This window comes from Pseudophryne corroboree, chromosome 11 (genome assembly GCF_028390025.1).
Source record: "Pseudophryne corroboree isolate aPseCor3 chromosome 11, aPseCor3.hap2, whole genome shotgun sequence".
NCBI classification, from domain to species: Eukaryota; Metazoa; Chordata; class Amphibia; order Anura; family Myobatrachidae; genus Pseudophryne; species Pseudophryne corroboree.
This window is the reverse complement of record NC_086454.1, coordinates 198,625,273-198,635,064: the sequence shown is the minus strand read 5'-3', so window position 1 is coordinate 198,635,064 and position 9,792 is coordinate 198,625,273. Positions and strand designations below refer to the sequence as shown.

The window sequence follows — 9,792 nt, the reverse complement described above, 5'->3', positions numbered from 1 at the left end:
ATATATAGGAAAATAAGAGAAATGGCAAGCAACGATACTCTTAGTAAAAGGATCTTGTTGACCTTTTTAACAAATGGGGTACAAGATCGTTATGTAGGTGAAAATATATGGGTATACCTTGGATAACTGCATCTGTTATAGTAAGGGACAAAGAAATGCCAGCAAATGATGGTCAAATCTGGGGATGGTGTCTGACTGCGGATGGAGAGATGAAGAAGAGAAGAGGGAAAAGAAAGAGAGAAAGAAAGAAAGAGAAAAGAAAAGAGAGAGAGAGAGAAAGAGAAAAGGAGAAGGGTGAAGAGGATGTTCTCCTTGGAAAATGGCCCACTGCACCTGGTATTCTCAGGAGGTTCCCCTTCCTAATACTGACCAGGCCATATCTGCTTAGCTTCCGAGATCGGACAAGATCGGGCGTATTCAGGGTAGTATGGCCGTGGGCCGTTTGTTGAAGGAGAAGAAAGTTCCACTTCTGCTATCTGTACTTTACATTAAATCAAAACTGTTAATAGTTCGAAATTGTATTTCCAGATGAGAGAGTGTGTGAAGAAAAAATATTGGGATTTGAAACCAGCGTTGTGAGAGAGACAGGAAAGTGAATACTGAATATGAATTGGTGATGATTGTAGGATCCTGTCTTCTAACAATTTGTATAGACTGGTATTACTCTGATGGAAAGGCTCAACAGGAGCTGGATGCTGGCTGACTGTTTACAATAAAAGACAGTGCAGACATAAATGAAAAAAAAAAATGAAAAAAATGAAAAAAATTAATGAATAATTTGATAATTCGTAAAGATTGTGTCCTAGACTTAATTGATAAATAATTATTAATTAACAGACAATTAATTCAAAGTACCGAGATGACAATCCTTGTAGAAGCCAAACTGACGGAGCTATGATAGTGAAAGTGTGCTCGTCAGAATCTTATTGATTAATAAATAAATAAGTAAATAGACAATGTATTAATTGTTCTGAGAAAAAGTATCAATTAAATGAAAAATTGAGGGATCCAATTAGGGCAATGTAAAGTTGAGGTGAAACCGCTGAATAGTGCACACTGGGTTCATTAAATATACAAAAATTAATTCATTAAAGGCAAGTTCATAGCAGAAACACCAAAAAGCATAACAAGAAAAAATTAATTGAGCTCAAGGCTGGCTCCAAAAATCACTGAAATCTTAATAGAGGTAAAGTTAGACATAGATTAATTTGATTGGTATTGACAAACTAGGTACATATATAAAGAGAGACACACTTTAAAGCTCAAGGCTGGCTCCAAAGCATTGCTGTGGTCCCTATAGTGATTGATAAATAGATATCAGGTAGTTATCCTTGGTATAGGCGGAGAATGCAAAATTAATAATAAGATTGTGCCTTGTGGCAGAGTATACTAATAGCCTCAATGCTGTACTGTTATGAAATACTTGGTGGGTGCATACTGTGCCAAAAGCGAGGTTCATGGGAGAGGAGTAAGCAGGTCCTTAGGCAAGTAATGTTCAATTGCCATGGTGGTCTAGTGTACTTTACCCCCACCACTTTGGTTAGTGGTGTCTGATATTGGCGTCCCCCGGAGTTCTCCGCTGTAAGCGATGATAGCCGCGGCCGCCCGCTTCCGGATCGGGCGGTGACGCGATGACGTCACTGAATGACGCGTTGCCCCGACGTACGTTTCACCTTACGAGGCTTGATCACGAGAGCATCTCTCTGCCGCTCTCTAGTGGCCGATATTTAAGTGACGCTTTGACGTATGATTTGTGGAGATGAGATGAAGGACAGTTGAGTGTTCCTATCCTGAAAGTGCTGGCATAATGTTGGTGGTGGCCATGTTGGAAAAGGGAAAAGGGGAAAACGGACTGAGACTTGTTAGAACTGTGTGTTGAATGTGCTGAAAAAGAGGGAGGGGGGAAAAAATGTTGGGAATGGGTGGAAGGATGAATTGGAATAAAATTAAATGAATTATAAATGAAAAATGTGAATACATAAAAATGGATGAAAATAAATTAAAGGTTTATAAATATATGATGAAAATGGTGTAAGAATGAAAATGAAAAAATAAATATGAAGATAAATTAATTAATGAAAAGGAAAGAGAAAAAGGAGAATTGTGCTGAAAGATGTGTGAAGGAGGAGGACAAGGGGAAAGTGGGAAGGGGGGGAAGGGGGGAGAAGGGGGCCTAAAATATAGGTGTGTGTGTGTGTGTGCAGTGTGAATGATGGTGAACCTATGGTGTGCGGGTGGAGGGGAGGGTGAGAGTAAATTGATTGTAATCATAAATTTTGAAAAAGTGATGATTGTTGTGATAAATAGAATAAATATTGTGCTGAAAAATGCGGAGTGACCTGTGATTATTGTGTGAGAGTGGAGGAAGGGGGGACAAAAAAGGGGGGGGGAAGGGGGGGGAAGAAAGGGGGCCTGAAATATATGGTGTGGGTGTGTGTGTGGTGTGTATGATGGTGAATCTATGGTGTGCGGGTGAAGGGGAAAACCTTGGATTGAGTAAATGTGACGGTATGAAGAGTGGCTGTGGTGAGACATGGTGTTTATGATTGTAGAAAAATACTGTAGTTGATGTATTCATTGAGGCCCCTTGGCATAAGGGTGTCCAGTTTGAAGATCCACTCTGATTCCTTCTTTTGAAGTGCAATATTGGAATCACCACCTCTGAGTCCCAAACGGACGTGTTCGAGGCCAAAGATACTGAGATCCTCTGTGCGGCTGTCATGGAATTGTAAGAAATGTCTGGCAACAGTGGTAAGTTTCTTGAATCTCGCCGAGTCAGATCTGGCGTTCCTCACTGTGCCAATGTGTTCAAGTGCCCTTACCTTCAGCATGCGAGATGTCATGCCTATGTATCTCAAATCGCAGGGACATGTGATGCAATAAATAACGTTCTCTGTTTTACAGTTGAAGAAATCTTTGACCTCGATTTTGTGGTTAAATTTGTCTGTTACATTCATTGTGTTTTTGATGTGAGGACATGCCTTACAACTGCCACACGGGTGACTGCCTCTGTGCGGTCTTTGCTTCGGAGGGCTTGAGAAGTGGCTTCTTACAAGTTTATCTTTCAAGTTTGGTGCCCTTCTCTAACTCATGTTTACATTTTGGCCAATTTGATCTGAGAGGTCCACATCCATCTTGAGTATATGCCAATGATTTTGTAGTATTTTCCTGGCATCTTTCCAATTTTTACAGAAATCCCCTATGAACCGTAGGGTACCTTTGTCCTCTTTGGTTTTCTCGGCCGGAAAGATCAAAGAGTCCCGGTTTATTTTGTGCACTTCAGATTTGGCTTTTTTGATAAGCCTATTGCTATAACCTCTTTCTTTTAATCTTGCTGCTAGTTCAATACTTTTGGTCTGAAAGGTGGAGTCTTCTGTACAATTTCTTTTCAATCTCAGAAATTCCCCTTTGGGAATATTTCTTATTGTTGGAGGAAAATGGCTGCTGGTTGAATGCAGCAAGCTATTTGTTGATGTCTCTTTCCTGAAAATTTCTGTTGCTATGGTGTTGGTGTCGTCCCGATATATCCTGAGATCAAGGAATGGTATGCTGGTTTTGCTGCTGGTGTAGGTGAATTTAAGATTTATTTGATTGTCATTGAGAGAATGTACTTCTCCAAATTATCTTGGGTGTCGTCCCAGATCATAAAAATATCATCGATATAGCGTATCCATATGATGATGTGATCGGTATAGTCTTCTTGCTTATCATTGAAGACCATTTCTCGTTCCCACCAGCCCAAGAAAAGGTTCGCATATGTGGGTGCACATGCCGCACCCATGGCTGTGCCTCTGATCTGTATGTGGAAGTGATTATTGAACAGAAAGTAATTATGATTCAGGACGAAGTGGAGTAGTTCTAAAAGGAATTCTTGGAAATCACCAATGCCCTCCATGGAGAGGAAGTATCTGACTGCTTTTTTGCCTAAATCATGTTTTATGGATGTGTATAGGGACTCCACGTCCAGACCCACCAGTATATGAGAATCATCTAGGTGTATGCCCTGGATCTTCTTCAATACGTCTGTTGTATCTTTGACATAGGAAGGGAGGCTCAGGACATGTTGTCTTAAATGAACGTCAAGAAAACAACTGGCTTTCTCCAAAAGGCCCCCATTACCAGATATTATGGGTCGTCCAGGTGGGTTGTCCACATTCTTGTGGATTTTAGGTAGCAGGTAAAGTGTTGGCGTTCTTGGATGCGGGGTATGCAAATATTCCCACTCCGTTTTTGTGATAGTACCTTGCCGTAAGTGTTTGTCAATGATCCGGGAGTATATCACCTGGAAATTTTGTGTGGGGTCGAATAAGGTGGTCTTATAGCAAGAAGTGTCCTTCAATTGTTTGTTGGCTTCTTTGAGGTATAGTGCAGTGGGCCAGATGACGATATTTCCTCCTTTGTCCGACATCTTGATTTGGACATCATCCCATTCCTGTATCTCTGTGAGTGCATTTTTTTGCTGTCTGGACAGATTATCCACGAATTTGTGTGTTTTCTGATGTCGGTATAGTGTGTCGAAATCCCTTGACACCAGATTGAGAAATACTTTAATTTCAGGGCTCAAATTGTCCTGAGGAAAAAAGGTTGACTTCTTTCTGCAGATGGGAAGACTGGATGAGGAAGGTTGTTCATCTGATAATTCTTCTAGGATGGCTAAAGCATCCTGTTCTTGCTGTAAAAAATTGAGTACATCAGTGTCAGGTTGGAGACTGTCCGTGTTTTTTTTTGGAAAAATGTTTCATGAGCAGTAGTTTGCGTCCAAACAAGCGGAGGTTTATTTCCCACTTGAAGCGGTTGAAGTGATTCGTTGGTGAAAAGGAAAGGCCTTTTTCCAGGACATTGGTTTGATCTTGTGTTAAGACATGTGATGAGAGATTGATAATTCTAAGCTTTGTGATGTTATTATAGGTTATTTGCGCTTCCTGGAGGGATATCGTTTCTGTTGGGGTGATCTCCATCTTGGTCTTGTTGTTCTTCCTTCCGCCCCGCCTGGTTTTTGTTTTGCGGGGTATCCACGGGTTTTGCCCCTGCTTGCCTCTAAAAAAGAAGCCGATGAGACGGAGGAGTGAAAGCTGGAATCCCTCCTGGATTGAAATGGTTCTCGGGAGTCTGGGTTGGGGTCCTGATGATCTTCAAGCACCACCAATCGATAAGCAGTTCTAAACTTGTCTTGCTAACTGCTCACATATTGGTTACCTTATCATTCCAATATTTACACATTTATATGATACTGGTGCGGATTCACACTCATCATAGTAGTGCAGTTGTATAGTTATCAGCCTCCAACTCAGTTATACCTGTGTCTAGCTCTGTCAGTTATGTAATTATCAGCATCCAACTCAGTTACACCTGTGTCTTCCTCTGTCAGTTATGCAATTATCAGCATCCAACTCTGTTATACCTGTGTCTAGCTCTGTCAGTTATGTAATTATCAGCATCCAACTCAGTTAAACCTGTGTCTAGCTCTGTCAGTTATGTAATTATCAGCATCCAACTCAGTTAAACCTGTGTCTAGCTCTGTCAGTTATGTAATTATCAGCATCCAACTCAGTTAAACCTGTGTCTAGCTCTGTCAGTTATGTAATTATCAGCATCCTACTGTTAAACCTGTGTCTAGCTCTGTGTCAGTTATGTAATTATCAGCATCCAACTCAGTTACACCTGTGTCTAGCTCTGGGTCAGTTATGTAATTATCAGCATCCAACTCTTACTTGGCTTTTCTGAAACAGTAAGCGCAAACCTAGATCAGGGTAAAGAGGTGGATGTAATCTTTTTAGATTTTGCCAAAGCATTCGACACTGTACCACACATGAGACTTATCTACAAGCTACAAGAATCAGGGCTAGGAAGCACAATATGCACTTGGTTCAAAAACTGGTTAGATAATAGGGAGCAGCGCGTTGTGGTTAATGGATCTTTTTCAATTTGGACTGAAGTACTAAGTGGTGTGCCACAAGGCTCAGTATTAGGACCGCTATTGTTCAATATTTTCATTAACGACCTAACAGAAGGTCTAGAGAGCATGGTGTCAATTTTTGCAGATGATACCAAATTGTGTAAAGTTATAAATGCGGAGGGGGATGCTGAGTCGCTTCAGAACGACTTAGTTAAATTAGAAGCTTGGGCAGCGAAATGGAGAATGCGCTTCAATACAGATAAGTGTAAGGTAATGCACTGTGGTAACAAGAACAAAAATAACACCTACCTACTAAATGGGGTAAAATTAGGGGATTCTGTACTGGAAAAGGACTTAGGTGTCCTCATAGATAGCAAACTAAGCAGTAGTACCCAAAGTAGGACTGCAGCAAAGAAGGCTAATAAGATATTAGCATGCATAAAACGGGGAATTGATGCTAGGGACGAGAGTATTATACTCCCGTTATATAAATCACTTGTGAGGCCACACCTTGAATACTGTGTACAATTCTGGGCACCTTACTACAAAAAGGATATCCTGGAGCTAGAATAGGTTCAAAGGCGGGCGACCAAACTAATTAAGGGTATGGAGACGCTGGAATACGAGGAAAGGCTTGCAAGACTAGGCATGTTTACACTGGAAAAGAGGAGATTAAGAGGGGACATGATCAACATTTACAAATATATAAGGGGACATTATACAGATCTTGCGCAGGACCTGTTTTTGGTTAGATCAACACAGAGAACTCGTGGACACTCGCACAGGTTAGAGGAGAGGAGATTCCGCACAATACGGCGTAAAGGCTTTTTTACGGTAAGGATGATATGTGTGTGGAATTCCCTGCCTGAGGGAGTTGTACTCAGTCAACACCTTTAAGAATGGGTTAGATAAATTCCTAATGGATAAGGATATCCAGGGTTACGGGGCATAGTCACGCACTATGGTTACTATAAAAAAGAGGGGTAAAACGTAACGGCAGTCATCAACTTCAGTCAAAATTTTCTACAAAATAATCGTGCATAGGAGACCACAAATAGGTTGAACTCGATGGACAATTGTCTTTTTTCAACCTTAGATACTATGTTAGTAACTCAGTTATACCTGTGTCTAGCTCTGTCAGTTATGTAATTATCAGCATCCAACTCAGTTACACCTGTGTCTTCATGTGTCAGTTATGTAATTATCAGAATCCTACTGTTATACCTATGTCTAGCTCTGTCAGTTATGTAATTATCAGCATCCAACTCAGTTATACCTGTGTCTAGCTCTGTCAGTTATGTAATTATCAGCATCCAACTCAGTTATACCTGTGTCTATCTCTGTCAGTTATGTAATTATCAGCATCCAACTCAGTTACACCTGTGTCTTCCTCTGTCAGTTATGTAATTATCAGCATCCAACTCAGTTATACCTGTGTCTAGCTCTGTGTCAGTTATGTAATTATCAGCATCCAACTCAGTTATACCGGTGTCTAGCTCTGTCAGTTATGTAATTATCAGCATCCAACTCAGTTACACCTGTGTCTAGCTCTGTCAGTTATGTAATTATCAGCATCCAACTCCGTTACACCTGTGTCTAGCTCTATGTCAGTTATGTAATTATCAGCATCCAACTCAGTTATACCGGTGTCTAGCTCTGTCAGTTATGTAATTATCAGCATCCAACTCAGTTACACCTGTGTCTAGCTCTGTCAGTTATGTAATTATCAGCATCCAACTCAGTTATACCTGTGTCTTCCTCTGTCAGTTATGTAATTAACAGCATCCAACTCCGTTACACCTGTGTCTAGCTCTGTGTCAGTTATGTAATTATCAGCATCCAACTCAGTTACACCTGTGTCTAGCTCTGTGTCAGTTATGTAATTATCAGCATCCAACTCCGTTATACCTGTGTCTAGCTCTGTCAGTTATGTAATTATCAGCACCCTACTCAGTTATACCTGTGTCTAGCTCTGTCAGTTATGTAATTATCAGCATCCAACTCAGTTACACCTGTATCTAGCTCTCTGTCAGTTATGTAATTATCAGCATCCTACAGTTACACCTGTGTCTAGCTCTGTGTCAGTTATGTAATTATCAATATCCAACTCAGTTATACCTGTGTCTAGCTCTGTCAGTTATGTAATTATCAGCATCCAACTCAGTTATACCTGTGTCTAGCTCTGTGTCAGCTATGTAATTAGCAGCATACTACTGTTATACCTGTGTCTAGCTCTGTCAGTTATGTAATTATCAGCATCCAACTCAGTTACACCTGTGTCTTCCTCTGTCAGTTATGTAATTATCAGCATCCAACTCAGTTATACCTGTGTCTAGCTGTGTCAGTTATGTAATTATCAGCATCCAACTAAGTTATACCGGTGTCTAGCTCTGTCAGTTATGTAATTATCAGCATCCAACTAAGTTATACCGGTGTCTAGCTGTGTCAGTTATGTAATTATCAGCATCCAACTCAGTTACACCTGTGTCTAGCTCTGTGTCAGTTATGTAATTATCAGCATCCTACTGTTATACCTGTGTCTAGCTCTGTGTCAGTTATGTAATTATCAGCATCCAACTCAGTTACACCTGTGTCTAGCTCTGTGTCAGTTATGTAATTATCAGCATCCTACTCAGTTACACCTGTGTCTAGCTCTGTGTCAGTTATGTAATTATCAGATCCTACAGTTATACCTGTGTCTAGCTCTGTTAGTTATGTAATTATCAGCATTCTACTGTTATACCTGTGTCTAGGTCTGTCAGTTAAGTAATTATCAGCATCCAACTCAGTTACGCTTGTATCTAGCTCTGTGTCAGTTATGTAATTATCAGCATCCAACTCAGTTACACCTGTATCTAGCTCTGTGTCAGTTAAGTAATTATCAGCATCCTACAGTTACACCTGTGTCTAGCTGTGTCAGTTATCTAATTATCAGCTTCCAACTCAGTTATACCTGTGTCTAGCTCTGTGTCAGTTATGTAATTATCAGCATCCAACTCAGTATTCCTGTGTCCAGCCCTGTCAGTACATAATAATCAACTTCCTACTCTGTGTCAGTTGCATTATCTGTCTCGATTGCTTTTATTTCTGCTTATAGTACTCCTCATCTTCTTGCATCAGTTATGTTTTTCTTGTGTTTCCTCAGTTATCTATCTCACCTGTATACCGTCAGTACTCCCAGTGCCTGTGGCTCTGTCTCTTCGTTGTTTTTTCTAACTTATTTATGTAGTGTATTGTCTGTCTACGCACGTTATGTTCTCTCCTCACCCGAAAGCTGTCCAGAGTTTGAGAGAGTTTTATGTTTAAGTGTTTATTGTTTGTTCTCCAGTCTCTTTGTCACAATTCGGGTAACTGGTCGTCATTTCTTACCTTCCAAATACCTCCTGAGACTGTCCCAGCGTTCCAAGCCTGGATTCCATCTGCGCTGTCTGCGTGCAGCACGCTGCATCCCATTGTCTCAAGTCTCTTCATTGCGATTCTGGCAGCTTCATGGTTAAAACTCACATGCAAGTTAAAAACAGTCTTTCCCTCCAAATTCAAACATGGGCACAGCCATGTATATTTTCATCACATGTTACTTTTCAGCCTATCAGCTGCACTCAGGTCTCTGCCTAATTATCCAGCAGCTGCACTCTATACTCTGCTTAATCAGCCAGCCAATCCCTGCAACCCAGCAGGTATAAATATCCTGTTCCTGGGCTGGAAAGATGTCAGTGCTTTAGTTGTCAATCCCAGTGATACAGGTCTCCCTGCTTTGTGGTTGCTTTGCTCTCTTCAGGTATTTCAGCTCCTGTCTTCAACTCCACTAGAGACCCGCACCAGTTTAACATCCAGCGGTGCAGCCTGACTCTGCAGTGTTCTAACATTGCTCCCTGCGACTGGCAGTGTCTAACACC

The 9,792-nt window shown here is 40.9% G+C and overlaps 1 pseudogene; it reads right to left on the bottom strand.

Annotated features, from left to right (window-relative positions):
* Positions 1-321: 321 nt before the first annotated feature.
* On the bottom strand, positions 322-439 carry LOC134971239 (5S ribosomal RNA; annotated as a pseudogene).
* Between the last annotated feature and the right edge of the window lie 9,353 nt (positions 440-9,792).